The 22,221-nt window shown below is 36.0% G+C and overlaps 2 long non-coding RNA genes across 8 annotated transcripts; one reads left to right on the top strand and one right to left on the bottom strand.

Moving 5' to 3' along the window:
- Nucleotides 1-305: 305 nt before the first annotated feature.
- Nucleotides 306-3,617, bottom strand: LOC145014161 (uncharacterized). Of its 7 annotated transcripts, none has more exons than XR_013665434.1 (6): nt 3,361-3,617; nt 3,209-3,283; nt 2,288-2,372; nt 1,233-1,485; nt 668-1,019; nt 306-596 (listed from the first exon to the last, which is right to left on the bottom strand). It is a non-coding gene; the product is annotated as an uncharacterized LOC145014161 (long non-coding RNA). The 7 variants fall into 7 exon arrangements; XR_013665435.1 differs by having other exon boundaries at nt 306-590; XR_013665433.1 differs by adding an exon at nt 2,839-2,875 and having other exon boundaries at nt 306-1,019; nt 3,361-3,616.
- Nucleotides 3,618-12,976: 9,359 nt separating this feature from the next.
- Nucleotides 12,977-14,367, top strand: LOC145018086 (uncharacterized). Its single transcript, XR_013666822.1, has 2 exons — nt 12,977-13,110; nt 13,702-14,367. It is a non-coding gene; the product is annotated as an uncharacterized LOC145018086 (long non-coding RNA).
- The last annotated feature ends 7,854 nt before the right edge of the window (nt 14,368-22,221 follow it).

Here is a 22,221-nt window from a genome sequence, read left to right as displayed (position 1 = left end):
ATAGTAAGATTTAACTATCTTTTATTATAATTTCAAATTTAAAACTTAATATAACTAACTTAACACATTTAATTCAACATTCTTGTTATTTGTTGAACTTTTATTTAGTTTAAGAATGAATGCAATCTTATATCATCATTAACCCATTAAATCAATCTTACATCGAATTTCCAATTTTGAATGGTCCATGACAGATATTATATTTCTTAAACACATTATTAGTAATATGAGTGAATAGTTATAATCTAATTGTATAGAAAGACGACAATCAATAAAATACAAACACACACAATATTTATTTATTTTCTTCACTCCAACATCGCCTATATTAGAAACAAATAAAGAATAATACATTTTGACATAAAAAAGAATTACATGATTTTAGCATATTTGAGTAAAGTGAATCAAATTATTGCAAATCATGTCTAATAAAATTCCTCCATTCTCATGCAAATCTTTGAACAAAACCCTACATCATAATTTGCTCTTGTATGTCACCCAAAATTAGCCTTTGTCTTGCAATCTTATCTATAATATCAACAACTCCACCGTCGTATTCATTGCCCAAATTGTTGCTCTGTTGTAATCATCTTCATCTTTTCTAATTATTAATTTTCTTTCGGGGTAAAAAAAAAAAAAAAAAAAAAACCTTAGATTTGAAATTCACCTCTACTATGTTGATGCTTCTTGAGACCAAATAATGTCCCTATAATAGGAAATTAACAAAAATAGAACAAAAAGTGGCATGTGAGAACGCCTTTCTCTTTTTAGAAAGTGTGTTTGTGTTTTGACTCAACTAAAAACAATCCCAAATTAAATATGAAACACTGACTAAACTCTAAAAAAATACAAATACTAAAAACCATGCAAGAAGGAGGACAAACTTGATTTATTTCATACGTTACTTCTGAACACACTTTTATAACCATTGTTCTTGAGATTTTGGAAAAAGTCGGCATACAAAGATCAATAGACCATGTCTTCCAAGTTTTTTAGGGTAAAGCCCACACTTTGCATCCCTACCAACGGAACATGTAAAGAATCAGAAAAATACAAGAGTTATAAGATCTGGTGTATAAATGAAGAGATTTGGATCATGGTTTTTTAAGAAATCTTAATCTGGCTGGAAAATGGTGTTTCATTTGGATGGAAAACTAAGTAAGAAACTGTATTTTGACAGAATATATAGAAGAGGAGTTACAAAGCTAATTTTTCACTAAGAGATGTCTTACCAACAACTTGTAGACCAACCGGTAAGATAACAGTGAGGAAGATTCAAGGCCACTGCTTAGCTGACCAAACATATTTGCTTTTAGTGGATACTTTTGAGACCAATTCCTATTGTTGAACTTTTGTAAACTCTAGTCCAACTGTGCCTAAGTTTTGGCTTCCAATGGTCTATTGTGCTTTTTCAACAGCTAATTGTAAGTATTTATTTCCCTTGTGCTTATATTTGAAGTTGTAAGTGTCTCTGTACGATTGTACCTATTTCAGATTAAGAGAATATAAATAATCGAACCATAAACATTTCTATATTTTTGAATTATCTTTTGTGCCTCAAGTTGTTCATGTATGTAAGAATTCGGGATAAAATAGCTGTGGAAATTCTGAGAATTGTGGTTTCACTTTCAGATTAAAGTATTTGGATGGTACTCTCAATCTTTAATCGGATAAGACTCAGAATTGAGAGCAAGAACAGAAAGTATGGATGTTATGAATTTCGTGATTGTTGTTGTACCTAGAAAAAATGATGACCAAAAAGATTAAGTAGTTCATTTGTCTGAAAACTGTCAAGGCAGTTTTCTTTGTCCAAAAACTACTCCAACTATCAAAAACCAATAACAGTCACAAAAACAAATTTTTAATAAAGGTCAAAATGAAGTCAAAAATCGGGTTCATTTACAGAAAATTCTGCCCCTTGGACCCCGCTCCCAGGGTCGCTGCCCCCGGACCCCCGTTTGTTTAGCGGCTTCGCCTCTAAATGACAATCTACTTTGAATCTTGAATAAATTTAAACAAGTGTGCACTCCACACCTTCCTTACTTATTTTATATTCATCAATATTGAATTTTGGTCAACAAGTCAATCCATTACCCTTAAATACACATTGATGATACAAAATCACCAACAATGTAGCCTTCTTTGAACTTTAATTTGCATTTGTATTGCTTCACTTATCTGTAAATTTCTGAATGGATGTTTGTATGATTGTATCATTAATGAACATTTGAGGGGCATACATTAAATTACATATATTGATATGCACAACTAAATAAATGTCCCTTACTTGTTTGTTTGAGGCCAAACACTTTAACTGCTCATGTCGGTTCCATTCGTTTCACCAATGGCATCTCCTGCTGGTACGACCATATCTGGAACCAAAATCTTGTTATCATTCAACAATAATTTACTTTAAATTATTTCAAAACATTTTAAAAATCGATTCTCAGATTTCTTTTATCGACTTTACTTGTGCCACCAATATAAAATTGGGGATATAGATTCTTACTGAGAATAGAACACTTACAACAACCGACCAAAAATTTGAAATCACATTGATACGGTTTCTTGCCATTAGAGTATTAGACACCACCATCAGATATTCAGAATTAGGGGGTTAATTTTTGGAGAATAAGTAGAGGCATCTATTAAATAAATTCCACAAATGCAACTTTATAAACTTAAAATTATCAGTAAATCTCTACCTATAATTCAGTACATTCCTGGTGCTAAATATTTGTTGCAATACCAACACCATTGACCATTAGATGAATTAGAACTAATAAAAAACTCAAGTCAGTTTAAGACTCGGAAAAATAAAGATAATAGATGCCTTACCCCAACAGACATTTCATCAAACACTTGGCGTACATACCTAATGTATCAAAGGAGGTAAGAAAATTTTAGAAAAATGGTTAAACCAATTACCTTAGCTGCTAAAAAATGTATGAACATAACTTAAATTTTGAAGATTGAACAATATCTAAATAGTAAAATCTTACTTCTGAGGTCTTAGACATCCGGGTGGAGATGAATAACTCGATTAGCACAATGATTGGAAGCTACTTGGGTTTGGTGGTAAAATATTATTTTTATTTTGTTTAAAAAAATCAAGAAAAATCTTACCTAAGATAACAAAAAACTCACATATATTTCCTAAATAAATGGTGAAATCTATACAAATATTTGAATAAAAATAAGATAATACCTAAACAATAAAGAGTTGGCATCACTTTTGTAGAAGGCGGTTTCTAGAGAGGAGAAATGATTCATGGATAAAAAGCTTCAAGACGAAGAAAAACTAATAAATTTCAAAATTAAGACATTCTAACAAATATATAAAGGGAAGAAAGATGGAACCTGAAGTATATGCTAAAATTGGCCGATTTCCCCATATGTTGTTGACAGGAAGCACGAGAGAGAAAGAGAGAGACCTCAATGGTGGTGCAGACAGATTTTTATGTTTTCATGTAAAAAACAGACTGTTGTGGTGGTGAAGTATGCTTGATGACCGTGGTAACTGGTTTTGAAGGTCTTGGTGGCTAAAATAGAATCTCGTACCTGAAATTCTTTATAAATGAAAGGATCATTAGCAGGGGCGGACGGGGTTGCACAAAATTTTTTTTCCGGTCAAACATAATATAGAACGTTAAAAAAATCCGTTCAAACATAATATAAACCATCTAACACCAATTTTTTTCTGGTTAAACATAATATAACAACTATCTATTATAATTTAAATTTGTCCTCTTCGTGCAAACATCTTTTGAAACCGTTCCATTACTTTTTCATCCTCAACTTTCGCAAGTGCTTCCGTCTCGACATTACAAAGCAATGCGTCGTTCAAAAATTTATCGCCAATTTTGTTACGCAAGTCTGTCTTCAAAAGCTTCAACTTTGAAAAACATCTTTCTATACTTACGGTCGCTACATATAATATCAAAGCCAAATTTAAAAGCTTATAAACCAAAGGATAAGACCAATGCTTCCCTATACTAACTTGTAACACCGTAAAAATTTGAACAATTTTTCACTTTTGTAACCCATAAAATATCATTCGTAATCATAAATAAGACATTGTATCAACATTGTATCAGTACAAAACCCAAGATCAATCAATATATATATATATATATATATATATATAACTCCGGTGTGCGTGTGTACGAATCATGTCGGTGCCTTCCCGCGATCATCACCAGTACTTGAAACACATAACATATAACACTATAAGCATAAATGCTTAGTGAGTTCCACAAAATACCACTCTAACACATAATAGCCACTCGAGGTTGTAACTCTGTTGACCCTCAGGTATATGTGTCTCAGTGGGGCCCTCCAGCCCCAACTCTCTATGGGCCCTCTGGCCCTAACTCTGTGGACCCGAAAGTCCTAACTCTGTGGACCCGAAGGTCCTAACTCTGTAACTCTGAATCATGCATAGCACATATCACAATAAATCATAGCACATAAATAACATGCAATTACACTGGCATATAACTCTAAAATACTCTATCACATAACTCTGTTACCACACTAGGTAAAGTATAGTGAGAAGACTCACCTCAGGTATCTCGGTAATCTCTGACTCATTAACGCTGGTCTAACCTCCGCCTAATCAAAATAAATACCCTAATTATTATAACTTTCAAAGGCTAGACTATGTCCTCTTTTGATACTCTCAGAAGGTTAAAAGGCCATTTTACCCCTCTCATATCTCAAAGGCCCCACAATAGACCATACCCTAAAAGTCAACTCAAAAGTCAACTTTCCGGGTTACGCTGCGCGTACCAGATGTGTACGTTAGGCGTACCCGGCTGCCTCTCAGAAACGGGGGGCTCTACCTAGTACGCGGCGCATACTGGGATTTACACCCGGCGTACTCCCAGTTTCAGCACTTAACTCTTTTAGGTCTTAAACGGTTAAGACCCACATCCAACTTTTAGATCTGACCATTTCTAATCCTCTTAAACCATAAAGTCGATGACTTTAAGCCTTTTCATGGCTGAATAAGTCACTAGCACCCAAAACATTTCATTCTCTAACCCTAGAAAGCATAGAACTCAAGCATGACCTCCTATCAACGACCAAGATGGGAACTTTATGGATCTGGACCTCAAATACCACTGAAAAGGGACAGATCTCGGACCATGAAGCACCCTACACTCATAAAGTCTCCACCTTTTGGGTTTTTAACCCTAGAAATGGCACATGCAACATCTAACCAAAATGAAGAGGAAAGTTTTGAACTTTATACCTCCAAATGCAGCTCCTTTCTCTGTAGATCTCAGATCCAAACTTACACTTCAAGCTTCTAGTCTCCACAAGCTCTTTTCTTCCTTCTTCACTAACACACCAAGTCACTATTAGCTCCAAGAACACACACACTCACTAAGGACGATGGAAGGCTCTCTCTTAGGGTTTTACTCACTGATATGGAGGCTGAGAAATGAGCGTTAGCATCCTTTAAATAGTGCACAACATAACATTAGGGTTTTGCACCTGGGCCGGGCGGCGTAACCCTTGGTACGCCGAGCGTACCTAGGCGAAGACGCGTCATTTTAAGCACTTGAGTACACGCAGCGTACCCCTATGGTACGCCCAGCATACTCACTTGCTCAACAAAATCCACTCAAGGGCCAAACATGGCCAAACACAAAGAACAAGTGTGAAAGAATAATACCTGAATCTCGGGGTGTTACAATTCTCCCCCACTCGAACCAGACTTCTCCCCCGAAGTCTCATTCCTCGAACAACTCTGGATGTTGCCCCCGCATCTCCGACTCTGACTCCCAGGTCATCTCGGACCCCTTCCGATGCTACCACTAAACTAAAACCAGAGTCACTTCCTTATTCCTCAAAACTTTGATCTTCCGATCCCTGATCGCCACCGGTCTCTCAGCATAATTCAGGCTCGCATCCACCTGAACATCCTCCAAAGGCACCACTGCCGACTCATCTGCTATATACTTTCGCAACTGTGACACGTGGAAACTGTCATGAATCTAACCCAACTCTGCAGGTAGCTCTAAGCGATGCGCTACCCTGCCCACCCTCGCGATCACTTTAAACGGCCCAATATACCGGGGTCCCAGCTTGCCCCTCTGAATCGGATCACTCCTTTCCAAGGAGATACCTTCAGAAGCACTAAATCGCCGACCTGAAATTCGAGCTCGAATCGTCGCCTATCAGCATAACTCTTCTGGCGACTCTGAGCGGTCAACAACCTATGCCTAACCTGCTGGATCTGCTCAGACGTCTGAAGCACTATCTCCGTACTACCCATCACACGCTGCCCCACCTCTCCCCAACAAATGGGGGTCTGACACCTCCTCCCATACAACAGCTCAAAGGGTGGCATATCAATGCTCGAATGATGGTTGTTGTTGTAGGAAAACTCTGCCAAGGGTAAGTACGTGTCCCAACCCCCGCCGAAGTCCAACACACATGCCCGGAGCATATCCTCGAGCGTCTGAATCGTCCGCTCACTCTGTCCGTCATTCTGGGGGTGGTACGCAGTACTGAAATGCAGTCTATTACCCAACTCCTCATGGAATTTCTTCCAAAATCTAGAGGTGAAACGCACATCTCGGTCTGAGACAATCGAGATCGGAACTCAATGCCGTGTTACCACTTCCCTCACATACATCTCTGCCAACCTCTCTACGGAAGAGCTCTCGCTAATAGCAAGGAAATGAGCGCTCTTTGTCAACCGGTCTACAATCACCCAAATTGCATCGACGCCCCTCGTAGTCCTTGGCTATTTTGTGATAAAGTACATGGCAATCTGTTCCCACTTCCATTCGGGAATCTCCAACGGCTGCAACTTGTCGTGTGGTCTCTGATGCTCGCCTTAACCCAGCGACATGTTAGACACCTCTCCACGAACCATGCAACGTCCCTCTTCATACAGTGCCACCAATACTCCCTTTTCAGATCCAAATACATCTTATTGGCCTCGGGATGGATCGAGAACTTCAATCGATGAGCCTCTTCCATCAAAATGGTACGCGTTCCGCCCACATGCGGTACCCAGATCCGACCCTGAAACGTCATAAGCCCCCGACCATTGGTGACGAACTCTGATACTTGCCCGACAACCCGCTCTCTCTTCTGATTTTCTGGCCTAACGGCGTCGGTCTGAGCTCCTCAAATGGTGTCCAACATCGGATTCATCACCGTCAACCTCATACAAATGTCACGCATCGGAACACTCTCCACCCTACAACTCAAGGCATCGGCCACCACGTTGGCTTTTCCCGGGTGGTATAGGATCTCGCAATCATAATCATTTACCACATCCAGCCATCTCCTCTGTTGCATATTTAGGTTGGGCTGATCCATCAAGTACTTCAGGCTCTTGTGATCCGTGTATATGGTACACCGGACCCCATATAAATAGTGATGCCAGATCTTGAGGGCGAACACTACTGCCCCCAACTCTAAATCATGGGTAGGATACCTTGCCTCATGAGGCTTCTGCTGCCTCGATGCATACGGTATCACATGACCCCTCTGCATAAGTACTGCTCCCAACCCTGATATTGACGCGTCACAATATACCACAAAATCCTCCATTCAAATTTGGGTATAACATGAAGTAAAAGGATGATTCCACACTAATTTATAAAGATATGGGGCCGAGTTTCAAGGGGATTTGGGAATTCAAATTTGAAAGTAACTATAGTTCCTCGATCTGTGCTAGAATTGGTCCATATAGATAATAAGGGAAAATGTTTGATATACGGGGAGGAGATAACACGGTCAGGTCAGGATAAAGAGAGCAAGGAGGGAATGGATTAGATTTCCGTAAATGTTGACCGGGTTAGATTTGATAGCATCAAGTCATTATACATAATGTAATAAGGCTTGTACGTCTTAAAATTCAGCCTTTGACTTAATTTGCATAATAAGTAGTAAAGATAAAGATATATTTAGATTTCAAAAGTCATGTTGACTCATTCTAGTGAAAAAGTATGATTTTTTTAAAATTTAAATCCTCTATATTGGGTAAGATAAGGATGTAGGTTTGAATGTTTCAATATTAATTTTACATTTGTACTTAATGCAAGGTATTTTGTAATTTGTTGATAAATGTTTGTACATTCAGCTTAAATGTTTGGATGTCTTCAATCTGTTTTTAGAAATAGTAACGTTTGTATAATAAGATAGTATATATATATATATATATATATATATATATATATATATATATATATATATATATATATATATATATTGAGAAGTAACAACAAAAATTTAACCAAATATATTTACAAAAATAAAATTATAAAGAGCAACATCAGGTTTTATCCTGTAGTTATGTATTGTATCTTCATAGTTTTTATTTGGTGTTAATTGTCCGATCGAAACTAATGATTGTAATATTTATCACCAAATCAAATAAATATATAGGTGACATTATATAACTATTTGTGTGTGGTAAAACTATTGTATTATATTTCTTATCATGGCCTTCATATATATATATATATATATATATATATATATATATATATATATATATATATATATATATATATATATATAAAATCATGATCAGAATCGACTTTTTCTTATCTTTCTAATCTTTCACAGAAAAATATTTTCTGCTCTCTCATCCGCTATGGAAACTCTCAGAGGTCAACTCATCGCCTCTCTACTAATACTGATGTATCGGCTAATGGCCAGCGATACAAAAGATCGACTCGCACCCGAGTCAAATAACACTAGAGCAGGTACAAAATTCACAAGGAAGGTACCTACGCATAACAATATATAAGCACAATCATCACAGAATATGAAAGAATACATGACAGAGTACATACCGGCCACGGCATCGGTTAATGCACGGACCTCCTCCGCAGTCAAATGGAAGGCTCTCCCGCGTGCCTTCGGTGCCTCAACCTTCGCAGGCTGAACATTCACAGCTCTCACCGCAGCAGGGGCTAATCTCGGAAATGCTCCCTACGCTGACCCTTGCAACTATGGACACTCTGCCTTCCGGTGTCCAGTATGGTTGCAATGAAAACAGACTGAAAAACCCTTGGGGCAATCCTTGGCCATGTGCCCCTCCTTGCCACACTTGTAGCAAGACCCTGCTCTGCATATCCCATCGTGACTCTTGCCGCACTTACCACAAGTGCGGGCCTTCTGGTTCCTAGATCTCGAATCAGCGGGTTTGGCCCGCTTGGCTGCCGGCTGAGACTGAGTCGGCCGCCGATCCCTTCCCTGAGACTCAGCTTCCTCCCTGGCTTGGGTCTCCAGCTCTATCTCCCTCTTCCGGGCATTTGGCTGAAGCTCGGCAAATGTCCGGTACGTCGAGTTCGCCACGAACTCACGTATATCCCTCCTCAGAATGCTCAAATATCACCGTAACAGACTCAGTACCCTGCTTGAGGGTCCAAAACTCCTGGGCCAAACGCTCCCTCTCCACCTGGGGAACGTACTCATCACGTAACATAGTGGTGAACCTCTCCCAGGTCACCGTAGCAAGCTCAGCAGACGTAAAATGCGCAGTCACAAACTTCCACCAGTCCTTCGCTCCCAAGCGAAGCTGGTTCAGCGCGAACCGGACTCTCAAATGCTCTGGAGAAGAGCAAGTAAAGAAACACCCTTCTATGTCTGAAATCCATCTCATCCTTGCGATCGGGTCCTGGGTCCCGTCAAACTCCGGTGGTTTTGTGTTGCTGAACTCTCGGAACAACAACGCATCACCACCCTGCGGCCTAGTCGCAGCTATAGCTGCAGTGGCCGCAGCAACAACAGCCTCAGAAAGAGCAGCGTATCTCTCATCAAATGTCTCCATCAAAGTGGTCTTGATAAACCCGAACATCTCTGATATCTATGCACTGATGGCCGCAGCCACCTCCTCCTGGATGATCCTACGGATCTCCTCATCACCCGAACTGCCGATCACTGGTGTGTGGCGTGTCCCAACCATGGTCTCCCTCTGAAATACAACATAAGAATATTAGAGACCCTTTTCGAGTATAATCACACTCGATAACTCCACCCTACTCGTTCCTTGGTGCCCAAAGGATTCTTACTTGGACTGCGTACCAACCCGGTATCTTCAGGAGTACGGGCCCAATACTACCATCCATACCGCCTTGGCATTCATCCCAAGTCCTCCTCCTTGAGCCTCAAATCCCAAGTACTCTACTCTCTCTATCATGTGCTACTCACTAACAAAACTCTCATAAGCACCTCGCTGCTATCTAAATCACTCTTAAGCATCTCTAGCAACAAAACCCCTAGACTAAGGCATCATATATCAGGCCACTCTAGTCCTAATAAGAATACCTAGTCTACTCTAGCATGCATATCGTAACTCATCATATAGCATACATAACATATCTGATAATCACTTATTATGAGGGTATTTTGGGAAATCACCGTTCGGGAGCTGGCTGATCGTACACACGGCTCTGCTCTGTTTTTCTCAAAACTCTTTTTACTCTTTTCCAATATTATTTCTATTATTAAAAATTTCCTCAAATCCCCAGTTTGAGTTCAGATATGCCCGAAGATATATCCGAATCCTTCAAACTAAGGCACTGATACCAACTTGTAACACCGTAAAAATTTGAACAATTTTTCACTTTTGTAACCCATAAAATATCATTTGTAATCATAAATAAGACATTGTATCAACGTTGTATCAGTACAAAACCCAAGATCAATATATATATATATATATATATATATATATATAACTCCGGTGTGCGTGTGTACGAATCATGTCGGCGCCTTCCCGCGATCATCACCGGTACCAGAAACACATAACATATAACACTATAAGCATAAATGCTTAGTGAGTTCCCCAAAATACCACTCTAACACATAATAGCCACTCGAGGTTGTAACTCTATTGACCCTCAGGTCTATGTGTGTCAGTGGGGCCCTCCAGCCCCAACTCTCTATGGGCCCTCTGGCCCTAACTTTGTGGACCCGAAAGTCCTAACTCTGTGGACCCGAAGGTCCTAACTCTGTAACTCTGAATAATGCATAGCACATATCACAATAAATCATAGCACATAAATAACATGTAATTACACTGACATATAACTCTAAAATACTCTATCACATAACTATATTACCACACTAGGTAAAGTATAGTGAGAAGACTCACCTCGGGTATCTCGGTAATCTCTAACTTGGTAACGCTGGTCTAACCTCCGCCTAATCAAAATAAATACCCTAATTATTATAACTTTCAAAGGCTAGACTATGTCCTCTTTTGATACTCTCAGAAGGGTAAAATACCATTTTACCCCTCTCATATCTCAAAGGCCCCACAATAGACCATACCCTAAAAGTCAACTTTCCGGGTTACGCTGCGCGTACCAGATGTGTACGCTGGGCGTACCCGGCTGCCTCTCAGAAAGGGGTGACTCTACCCAGTACGCGGCGCGTACTGGGATTTACGCCTGGCGTACTCCCAGTTTCAGCACTTAACTCTTTTAGGTCTTAAACGGTTAAGACCCATGTCCAACTTTTAGATCTGACCATTTCTAATCCTCTTAAACCATAAAGTCGATGACTTTAAGCCTTTGCATGGCTGAATAAGTCACTAGCACCCAAAACATTTCATTGTCTAACCCTAATCTTTCACAAAAAAAAAAAAAAATTTCGTGATTGTTCGGCCAATATGAACATATCATCCTTATATCTTAATGTATCAAGTTCTATCAATATGTAGGCAAGAAGATTTTTATTAACCCTTAATTATTTTGAATCAGTCACACTAATAGGTGAATTTTCTTGTTTTATAATCTGGAACTCATATATCTTGTAGAACACAATAATAAAAAGAATTTTCATAGGATACAAGTTTTTTAGAAATGTGCATGCATGACGCTTCTACGCAGATCCCACTATTTTTTGTTAACTCTACCTTCATGAGATTTTGTACGAAATAGACAATCATTGATGTAATGTATACCATATTTCATAATGTTGTGTTGTGGGCCATAAGAAACTTACCGTAAGTCCTTTTAAATACTATTTATATCGATAATCATTTCTCGCTCAACCTAAATATCATTAAAATAATAAGCATAAGGTGGAATTACTTTTTTTTTTAAATCCTAGTAATTCCCTACGAAAAAGTCACCAAATGTCAACAGAAGGTATTGATTAATCAAATATTGTTTTGATCAAGCCAATGACAAATGACAGCGAGAGTTTTGCCAATTTTCTCATTGTTTACCTCATCTTTTAACCACTGACCAAAACGTTTGATTGTGCTCTTTATCCAGCCATGTTTTTTTAACACTATTTATTTTCCAGTACAACCATATGTCACCTATATGTATAGTGATGAATAATAAAGTCATCACATGTTTCTTTTTGATTTATTGAACTATATGGGTTAAGCACTTAATCAAGATAGATGCATATGGTTGTTTCTCTTTCTCGTCATATGAACAAAATGAGTAAAAGGGTTAAGCCAATTAATTCATGGTTCAAAGTACTTAGACCCCAACATATTTTATTTATCCATCAATATGTTAATGTATTATACAACTATCTATATTATGGGCTTAATGTATTATATAATTATCTAGATTAAGTGTTTAATTAACATACTTTATAGTTATCCAAATTAAGTGTTTAACATAATAATGTATTAACAAATTTATGCCCCGTTGAAGTTCTGGATATTTACAAGTAGCTTGTATTTTATTGTATTTCCAACATAATTTTAATCACTAAAATAATCATTTTGGGTTTGACTTTAAGTCGTTGACTTAGTAAAAATACAATCATTAGCGTTAATTTTTCTTGCTAAATTGTGAAATAAAATATAGAAATAACAAAACAAATTTAAATTTTAAAATATTAAAGTTTTCTCACAAAATTTAAGATTTTTCCACCACAAATTCCATAGGTTAATGAAAAGGGTTTTCCAAAGAGGTTTTTGATATATCCGCTTAATATTTAATATATAGACTATTATACCCTTTAATTCATTTAATTTACGGATAATAATATGGGATCTCAACTACCTTACGTGAATTATACACGACGCAAAACCACACATTAGAAATCCACAGTCGCACGGCGATCTTCAACAGTGACGCTATTTTCGCTCATCTTCAATCGGTAAGCTTCAAAATCACTATTATTAGCCACTATAGAAATTACAAAAAAGACGAATAAGAAGAATAAGAAAAGTTCCGGTAGACCACATGTGCTAGTGGTGATCCTAAAAAATTTACTTTGAATAATTGATTGTTTTAGCAACATATATTAAATTTTCAATACATCATTTTTCTTAGAATAAAAAGTTTTTTTAATTAAGCATCTCAACAACCCAAAATACATGTAAAAAGATAAAGGCATTGATTTTTCCATTAGTGACATTAAATTCTTCAATATGAAAAAAAAACATGAAGGTTAGATGAAGAAAATGAGCAAGACTTTGACTTTCTTACCTTAAAAGAGCATTAATCAATTGTTTAGAGGTTGCTATATTTTATACTTTTGATTATGTTAACACCATATGATAACTCCACATTTAAACTTGAATTAGTTATGATTATGTTAAACTTGAATCGATTATTATTTAGAATTGAAACATGAACTGATTATGATTCAAAATGTGTTAAAATTGACTTTGGTTATATTAAACTTATTGATTCAAAATGTTAAACTTGAATGTGATGTTTGATTGTGTTAAAATTGATTCAACAGAGGGAATGGATTCATCAAGTTCCAAAATGAAGAGCTCTATTTAGCTAACTCCAATTTGAATCGTATGATGAATTACTAAAGAGTGTAAGAGATTTTTAATATGCTAAGGATATGGAGTATTTATTCGAGATTCGAGTAAAGATAAATATGTCATGTTGCAATGTGATCGAGCCGGTTCCTATCGAGATAGAATGTGTATTAGAGATAAAAGGAAGAATATTGGATCTCGTTTGATCATATGTCCCTTCTAGATTGTAGGTAAAAAAAGAAAATGATGGTGATTGGGTACTTAAGGCAAAAAAAAAACTTGACTTACAACCACAAACCTTCTACTGAGATCTTTGGACATTCATCATTTCGTCGATTATCACTGAATGACGTACAAAGTGTCAAAAACATGACGTTTTTTGGCATACCCTAAAGGCAAATTATTTCTTCTTTGTGTCAAGGAAACCCAAATCTTTCAGCAGTCTCTTGAACTATATACAATCTGAAGGAAAAAATTTGCAAGGAGAACTTGGAAAATCAATCAACGATTAGTGCTTTATTTGAAGAGTTTGAAAAAGAGGGTTTTATCTATGATATTTTACATAACTAAATAAGGCATATAACCTATTTGTTCATTGCACATTATTTTTCAATTAAATTAGCAAAAGCTTTCTCTAATATCTTTATAATGGATTGCACATACAAAACCAACAAATATAACATGACTCTCCTTGATATTATTGGGGTTTCATGTTTTAATACATCTTTTTATTCTGGGTTTGTATTTTTTGAGAGAGAGGATGAAGATAGTTATGTTTGGGTATTAAGTGTGTTTAAGAAAACTCTTGAAAATCGTGAACCCTCTGTGATTATGTCTGATAGAGAGTTGAGATTAATGAATGCCATAAATATGGTATTTCTGAACACGAAAAACCGTTTATGTATTTGGCATATTGAAAATAATGTGTTGGCAAATTGCAAGATACATTTTGCACATTCATAAGAGTTTAATATATTTATGTCAAGTTGGAATAATGTAGCATATTCAACAACTACAACTATTTTTTAACATAATTGGAGTGCATTTGAGTTGTTTTATGATATGAAGAAAGTTGCAGTTGAGTACATAAAAGGCACATGGTTACCTTGGACGGAAAAGTTTGTTAGTGCTTAGACAGAAAATTATTTGCATTTTGGTAATCAGTCATCACCAAGGGCTGAAGGTGCTCATGCCAAACTGAAACAATATCTACAAGTATCTACATGTGGATTTCAAGATGTAACAGAAAATATTTGTTTTGTGATTAAACATGAATTCAACGAGATTAAAGTGAAACTCGTAAGTGAGAGAATCCAAGTTCTTCATAATTGTGATGCACCTGTTTTTAGAGAGCTTTTGTGTCATGTATCTCATTTTGCATTAAAGTAGATACGTATGCAATATGAAAAAAAATCAAAAATAATTTGTAATATTTATAAAGCTTATAGTTTTACATTGGTGCATAATAATAATTTTTACATTAACCTTTAATGTATTTTTGGTTTTTAGATAAATTGACTCCTTGCACTGGTCATTTTATGGAAACCATGGCTCTTCCTTGTACTCCCAAGATAAAACATTTAGAATAAATGACCCTTTCATTGGATCGTATTCATCCACAATGGAAGATTGATACGTTGCATTTGAATTCAGAAAATGATTTACACAATGATGGAGCCAAGGAATTTGATGAGTTACTTAGTGAGTTGTCTTCAAGATACCAAATATGTGATGGGTTTTGGTCATAAGACATCCTATGTGCTCATACAAACCCTAATGCTTGGATCTAGGTTTCTTTATTGTACATGCTTTGAATCCAAGACTATAAACCCTAATTCTAGCATACAATTAATCATATTAATATGTAATTAGGTTTAAGATCATACCTTGATTGTTATGTAGCAATAACAATCCTAATTCCTCTTTGTATTGACTTTGGAAGGCTTAGAGTCACAAGTGTCACTCCTCTAATGGTTCACAAACACCATAAGCAAGAGGATGAAGAGGAGAGAGGTTGGAGGCTGCTAAAAACGTGTGTAAAACCTAACAAGAACATTAGCCCCGTTTTTTAGCCTAAAGGGGTCTTTATATAGTTGGGCTATTAGGGTTATCTAACAAGGAAACCCTAATTTTGATGCTTAAGCCCTAAGCAACCTATAGACTCCTTTTATCAAGCCCATGGACGATTTCCTTATGGGTTTCCCATTAGAATTCGTCCATCCCTTAATACAAGGCAATCCATGGCCCAAATTGCAATTATCCTATAATTACAATTCCAGTCCCTTAAGTTTAATTAATCTATTTTAGTCACAAAACTAATTACCAATTAATTATTGACTAATATTAATTAAACAATATGATTTCTCCTTTAATATATTATTCTCATAATACATTAATAAATCATATTTAATCCTTACTCTCCATAATTCATCCTATCAAGTTGCTTTGGTGAAGGCAACCCAAAAGGACCATGCACCATCGGGTCAAGTACATACCAAAATAGTTATGGACTTAGACACTAATCCAACAGTCTCCCACTTGGATAAGTCTAACAACTATTCTGCGTATGACTTCAGATCCCGATCTGCAATCGTAGCTTTCCAAAGCCGCTGTCAACTCTGATCATATCAGATACGCGTGTCCTTAGATAAGGGATCATATATTCCTCCATTCTGGATATCGTATGAGATATGATTTCAAATCATTCTCTTTGTACTATATCTCGATTTCTGATTTATGACGACAGACTAATTGAACAAATCAAATTAGCCCTAGCCCGGCTGAGCATTTACGTATGTCATCACTAAACCATCGAGGGGCCCAAAGATATCGCTTTTATTCTTTGAATAAAAGGAACGGATAAACTTTGATACAATGCTTGCTTGCACTCACTAACCAAATCACACACAACAATATGTTTTAGAACACCAAGTTACTAGTGCGTTTACATATTATCAATGTGCAACCAATTAGTAAGATACAACTCACACATCTCGGTTTCAAGAATATAAGATGTTATCGTCTCACTAATCACTCGAGATAGTGATCCAAGTGAGCGTGGGTTTAATCCAATGCTCAAATCATATTCATAAGCACTCATGAACGTTGCAGCAAACATTTGCTTATGTCTAATACTTTTCTAGACAATCCACACACCAATTCATGACAGTCTTCATTCATATCTACTTCCAACATATGAACGACTGTGGCCCATTTGAATAATTCGATTATTCTTAATAAACTCAATTATTCTGGAAGTCAAAACATGCAAGGTGAAACACAAGAATAATACTAATCCCATATGGCCTCAAACCTTTGAGTATAAACAAAACACGTTTTATTTATCACCATATCGATTACTCATTATTTGTCGTTTCGGGTAATCAACTTTTTACTTGAATTATTACACTTGTCCCATGCTCCTAGCATGCACACAATGTTTACCTATGGTTCTTACTTTTGGGAAATAGACAAATTGAACACATTTCCAATCATTCTCATTTCACAACTCCAAATCCATTTTCTTAAGTGTAAGAATATCAAATTCTTGTTACTTATAGAATATACTAGATTCTAACACTTTATGCAACGATCCTTTTGTAATGTCACTGCACCAAAGTTTCAAAGACTATTGCCAATGATATTACAAATTCCTCTAACAGAGATTGTTACAAGATAATTCCTTAGATATGATGTCTCTCACTCAAAGTACATTCCTTTGAACATCCTTTTGCATAAAAGTTTCTAATCTACACATAGATTTTCAATATTTACTTCCCAATATGGACATGCTTCCATATTTTCCATATGACAACTCATTCTTAATAGAATCTTATCTATTCGTAATTATGTCGATATTGTCCATCCAATATGGAAACATTTCCATAATTTCCAATACTATACTTCCAACTACTCACAAGCGACCAATCCTCGTCGAACTTTGGATTGTCCTTTGATAGTTGTTTAATTATTTTAGTCAAAACCAATTCTAGTCCCTTTTCCCTCTAAATGCGCTAGACATTTGGAAAATTTTAGAATGGTCAAACATTGAAGCATTTGCAATCGATCCTATACCCGAAGCGTATGGGAGACAACGCACAATGTTTTATTTTCTATGTTCTCAAAATTCGAATTGTGAAGAGGAATGTCGTAATCATAATCGAAACTTTAAGAACACACTATGTACCTTTGACTAAATTTATTAACATTCCACAACCTAATCCTTTAGATTTGAAATGAAGCATAATATTCTATCCCTATATTATAGCAAAACAACTATACAACCCTTACGACTTTGCAAGGTATAAATCTTGTTTTTCTATAATTAATATTGCCAACTTGCAAAACTTTCCATAATAATCATAAAATCATAACTTTTATGCTCCCATTATCATGATGATTATTATAAAACATAACACTTATGCTCCCACTAGCTTTGACATGTATTCATAAACATCTTAACTTTCAGAAAGACAATACCTATTGAATTTCTTAAGTCCATGTTTCTAATACTTAGTGCTTTGATAATCTTTTATCAAGGATTCTTGAACTTATACACCTTTGCCTTTAGATAGTTCATATGTGTGTCTCAACAATTAAGACTAATTTCCAAACCTCACAATTCAAATTATGGAAAGGGATGCCGTAACCATGATCGAATTCAAGAATGCAATTTTACAATCACTATCTTTTAAAATCTTTCTTAGTGAAAGCATTTTCTCACAATCATTTTCATGAAGGAGGAAATCTTATAACACTTAGATTTAAACGGTGTATGTGTTCCTATCCATGTGAATTTGTTAAAACCAAAGTTTACGACAAATTCAAACTCATATGGATCGAACTTTCTTAATCTTGATTTCTTGCCTTATGGTAGCACAGCTGCCCACCACATCTTCCAAGTAGTTAAGCATCTCACCTTTTTCCTATCAATGTACCTTTCATTGATCAAGGTGCCTTGCCTTTTATGCGTTCAAAATGAGAACTCATAGAACTCACATGCATAATTAACTCAATTGGAAACAGCACAGAAACAAGATAACGTCAACACGATAGGTTGTAAACCTCAACTCGTGTGCTAGTGATGATTGATAAGGTTTATTTGATTTGTTCTTGAAACTTTTCAAGACTATTAAGACTCCCACTGACTCCTTGATATATACGATTCTCTTATCAAAACATTTATTGACAAACAAATATTCAAGAGTTAGTGTAGCTTTTATCAAAACAAAAACACTTCATAATTTTGGTCTTAGTTGGTCTTTGTCTTATTCAAGACATCACAAATTTCCACAATTGATGAATGTTATAAACCTTCTTAATACTATTCACTCAATGTCACAATCTTGACTTTAAGACTTGTTTTGGAACGAAGTATGATTGTCTTCTTGATTTGACCATTTCATTAATCTTTGATTCCTCTTCTTGAACATACAATTGTACCAAGACTCACTTAGAGGATCAATTGAGATATGGTTCTTAATCATTAAGACCTATCATAAAGCATAAAAGGTACTCTCCCTTCTTCTTAGAATGGAGAAACTTTTATCTCTCTGCCTACATAATTCTTGTTATTCGTTCTACTATTGATCTAAACTCTTTAATCAATTCAGAATTACACTTAATCTTATAAGTATAGTCATATTTACCAAACCTTTAGTAAATCATGACGAATATATTTGTTACTCTTATGGTGAACTTGATCAACACACAACTTTGTGTACTCGATCTCCTAGTCCTTCACTTGACACTTTGTCAATGAATTAGTCTAATTTCCAAATACGAAATTTCTCATTCATCGTGCATCCACGTTGCATGATTCCAAGTTTCTGTCCAATTGAAACTTGGGCGATGAGAAACTCTCCCTATTTGGTAAATTCTTGACATTTCCATAAATGACATAACTAAGAATCATATCCATTCGTTGTAGAAATATTCAACATCAATTTTCATAACGATTTCATTGCAAGGAAGTAAACAAATAAATAAATAGGTCAATCAAAATTTATTTTATTTATAAAGGCAGCGGAAAAACATTTGTCCTTACAATGCAAAATCTATTGAAAACTATGTAAAAAGAAAATTTCTAACAACTCTATCATAACTATCTAAGCTCAAAATCCAATCTTTAAGTCCATGAGATCGAGATCCATCTCTTGTGATTAGATTCATCTTGCTCTCTTATCAAGCTTCCTTTCTTTTCACCGATCCTTCAAAACATTTAAATGCAATCTTATCACATTATGTATTAAGAATCAATGAATAGGAACTTAATGGAGTTAGATGGTGGATTCTTACCTAAAGCGTAGTCATACTTTTGACTCTCCCATCTCTTAGATCTCTTAGGTAAATAGGGCAACTTCATCTCCAATGCCCCTTCTCTTAGCAATAAAAGCAAACTGACTCTTTTGGAACAACACATGGAACTACCTCAGACATCGCCTTTCTCTTATGATCAAACTTTTCGATCATTGCATGTCTTTCATTTCCATTGTCTATATCCATAGAGGTCTTGAAGGCAGATTTACCAATCAACTTTGCTTTTCTATTGTGCCAAACCATTGCTGATTCAGCAGCAACAAGCATATAGGTGAGATCTATAAGGGTCACGTCGTAGCTCATCATATAGTACTCTCTTACGAACTTACTATATGAGTTGGGAAGTGACTGAAGAACCCAATCAACAACCATTGCTTCACCGACAACGGATCCCATCATTCTTAATCTATCAATGTGTGACTTCATCCCTAAGACGCGTGCACACACCGACTTGCCCTCTTTATGTTTACTTGCCAAAAGGGCTTGAGTGATATTGAACCTTTCAATTTTACAATCTTGTGGGTTAGGGAGAATAATTGGAGGAGGAGGAAGTGAAGCATGATTTCTTGTTCCTTGATCGAATCGTGGAATATCATCTTCATGTAGAATGCTTGTTCCACGGGATTTGAGAAGACCATAATTGTCGAACTTTGACATCGGGAGAAAAACGAATTCAAGTTAGTTGATTGATTGAGTCCTTGGTAAATCACCCAAATGAAATTCCAAGGCTAGGACCCAACACAATATCCTACAACTCGGGAGAGGGATGTCGTAACCCAAATTGCAGAACATTTGAAGGTAAGTGAATGACGATTCACTAGTTTCCACCATGAAAAACGAAAAAGAAATTTAAGTTTTAAATCTATGAAAACTCCTAGATCCTTTGAGATTCATTGAACATTTCAATGGCATGTTTAAATCTCGATATGCCCCTCTTGTTTGTGACTGGGATGCCGAGGATCACAAAGCGGGTGTGAATAACCATGCAAACTACATGGTGCCCTCACATGTTACAATCACCTATTCGATGTGTCGGTAAACCACACACGCTCCACCGAACTATGACAAACATTGAGTCACCCTTTGCTACCTTTGCTTAGAACCATTTAGTGTGCCGGTAAACCACACACGCTCCACTAACGTCTTCGCAAGGGCACAAAGTGTAATTTCATGGAATTGCATCAATTCACTTTTGCCTGAGTAACTAAGATTGGGAATTTGAAAAACATTTAGTTACTTTGTATTTCATTATACTTATAATGGAAGGTTTCGTCCTATCCTACCCGTTCGGCTAACGACCCTCCACTAGTCAAGAGTGCGGTGGGTAAGAGTGGATACCCATTCAATCGCCATTTTATAGGCAATTTCCTTAAACACCCCTTATAGACCAGCTTCGTGAATGAGGCCTACTAACGGTAAGACTGACTTTTACTCATACATATATATAATGTTAGACTTTTAATGTTATATATAGTATAGGGTGTATTTTATACTTTTAAAATACTATATGGTTAACTTTAACAATTACACTTTTAATTCAATTAAATGGTTAACCTAAACTTTTATGGATTTATTAAACCTCTTTTAATTATACTCCTTAATTAATTAATAAAACCATAAGGGTGTGATTTGAACTTTTCAAAACATTACTAGGGTTTTAGAATTTAACATTCCTAATTAAACTTTTAATCAACTTTTAAATTCGAAAACTTGAGGGCAAATTTGAAACCTTTTTCAAACATTAGGGTTTTAACTATTTAAATTTCAAAACTCCAAAACTTTTGGGTTCAAATTTAAACTATAAAACCTAAAGGGGAAAATATGAAACCTTTCATAACAACGAGGATCAAATAACAAATAATTTTAAATTAACATTTAATCACATAATTATCCATATTTGATTTGTTTAATGATTTCTTGCAAAACAATTTATCAATTTACTCAAAATAATTAATCAATTATCTTATAAGGAAAAAATTATCTTGTTAATTGATAATTATCTTTAATTAGATCAAGAATATAGTCATATATATCATAAAATCAGATTTATATTGATCTAACATGATAAGGTAACTATCCATATGCAAAAACAGCAAGAAATCCCGAGATAAGCATTATCTGACGAGTTGACTCGTCGAGTCAGGCATGGACTCGGCAAGTTCAGCCATGGACTC

Source organism: Lactuca saligna, chromosome 9 (genome assembly GCF_052625555.1).
Source record: "Lactuca saligna cultivar CGN05327 chromosome 9, ASM5262555v1, whole genome shotgun sequence".
Lineage (NCBI taxonomy): Eukaryota > Viridiplantae > Streptophyta > Magnoliopsida > Asterales > Asteraceae > Lactuca > Lactuca saligna.
The sequence above is the reverse complement of the archived record's forward strand: the minus strand, read 5'-3'. Positions and strand labels throughout refer to the sequence as shown.